Raw genomic sequence first — 2,129 nt, 5'->3', positions numbered from 1 at the left:
GCGGGGGGGGCCGCTGGAGGGGGGGGGAGACGGGGCTGCTGGCTGACGTCACACCCAGGGAAGCCAGCCTGGAATCCGGGGCTGGGATGACAACTTTCCACTGGGTCCTAGCGCCCAGGGGAAGGAGCGGCGCCCGAGGGAGGGGCTGGTTCTCCTCCCCGGCGGGGCGGGGGGGGGGGATCCCCAGCCCGCAAAGGGACCCAGTGAGGATCCTTCTAGTCTGACCTCCTGCACAGCACCGAGCACCGGCCCCCCGAAATAATGCCGGCCCCGGGGGCTACCAGCCCAAAGAATCAGTAGCCACTCGGCCCGGGGGGTGGCTGGGGTGTTGCCGAAGTTCTTGGTGTTGGGGGGACGGGTGTGGCCCTGGTTTCGGCTTTAGGAGAGTCGCAGGGAGAAAGCAGGGTCCACCCCCCTCCCCCCCCCGCGCCAGGCGCTGCACGCACCCAGCTGCGGGAAGCCGGGCCCGGCGGCAGGGTGCGGAGGCGCAGGCCGGCGTTCGGGGCGCTGGGCCCGACGCCGCGTCTCCGGCTGGCCGCCCCGCGCTACTCGGGGAACTAGGGTGACCAGACAGCAAATGTGAAAAATCGGGATGGGTGGGGGAGGGGGGTAAGAGGAGCCTAGATAAGAAAAAGACCCCAAAATCGGGACTGTCCCTATAAAATCAGGACATCGGTCACCCTACAGGGAACAGCCCCGCTGAGCAGGCCCAGACCCCCGGGAAGGCCTCTCACCCCTGCTCCAGCCAGCCCCCCTATTCCTGGCAGACCTTGGGGCATTGGGGCCTGCACTGACTGCCAGGGGAGAGCCTGGCCCCACTCCCTGGAGCAGAGCACCCCCTAGTGGTGCATGGGGCACTGACTGCCGAGGGAGAGCGCCCCCTACTGAGCCCCCGACTCATCTCCCATCCATGTGCTTCCGGACAAAGTAGCCCAGCACTTGCCCTGGGCAGGGCTGTCACCTGGGGCCTGGTGAGGGGCAGGTGGGTGCAGGGCAGCACCCCCTGCTGGCCAGCACTGGTGGGGGTGGTTAGACAGAGGGCAGTCCCAGCCTAACATCCCTGGGAGGGGGCAGGGTCTCCAGCTGGGGGGATATTCCTGGCAGGAACGGGGTCACCCTGGGGCCACCCACACCCTAGGAACTGTGTGAGCCGGTCTCAGCATCATCCCCCCAGGCCAGGAGGGGCTGTGCGAGCCGGTCTCAGCGTCGCCCCCTCTGGGCGGGGTCGTGCCATGCTGCCCCATCTGGGTGTTCCCTTGTGTGTCTTTCACATGAGTCACCGAGGGATGGGGAACGCTCGGGGCCATGGGGCCCCCAGCCCCCTGCTCTCTGTACTCGGGGATCACAAGGCCCCACCCAGGCCCAGACATCCAGAGACGTGGCGGGCGGGGACACCCAACTCAGGATGGGGACAGACTTAACCCTTCCCGTGCTGCGTGTCACCTAGCTGCTCCGTGTGTCCCTCCCCGGGGGCTCATGGTCCCACCCCCAGCGCCTCCCTTTGCCAAGGATCCAGCTGCAGCCATCAGCATCCCCTGGAGTTCAGGGCGGGTGGGGGGGGTGATCTATGGACCAGATCCCCCTCCCCTGACTTCTCAGGAATAACCTGGTCAGCCCAGCGGCCATCACCCTGAGTCTCCTTCAGGCCTACTCGGGGCTCAACTCCAGTCCTGGCTGTCCCCAGTCCAGAGCTCCCATACGGCCCCCTTCCCCGCTGTCTGGGGTAGGGGTCCCCTGCATTGCCCTCTGCCCAGTGCCGAGCAGGGCCTGGACCCCTGACTGGGGCCGCTGGACGCTGCCAGAACACATCACAGAGTGCACTTGTGGGGCAGGCCTGGAAAATCTGGCCCTGTCATCTCTCTGCAGTTGTGACGCCAGGATGGCCCAAGCTGAGAGGACTGGCTGGGGCAAAGGGGGCAGGGACTGGGACACGGGGCCTTTCTCCTAGGGGCGCCAGCTCTGATCCGGCCCCAGGGTGGGAACTGGCTGGCTGGGGGGAGGGTCGGGGGGGACGGGAATGGGACATGGGGCCTTTCCCCTCTAGGGTGTGCTGGCCCCAAGGCAGCTGGCTCAGGAGGTGAGGAATTGGGCTGATCACACTGAGCTGCTGGGGGAACTGAGAAAAAACA

This window comes from Lepidochelys olivacea (genome assembly GCF_965140295.1).
Source record: "Lepidochelys olivacea isolate rLepOli2 genome assembly, chromosome: 20".
Taxonomy (NCBI): domain Eukaryota; kingdom Metazoa; phylum Chordata; order Testudines; family Cheloniidae; genus Lepidochelys; species Lepidochelys olivacea.
This window is presented reverse-complemented; position numbering follows the sequence as displayed.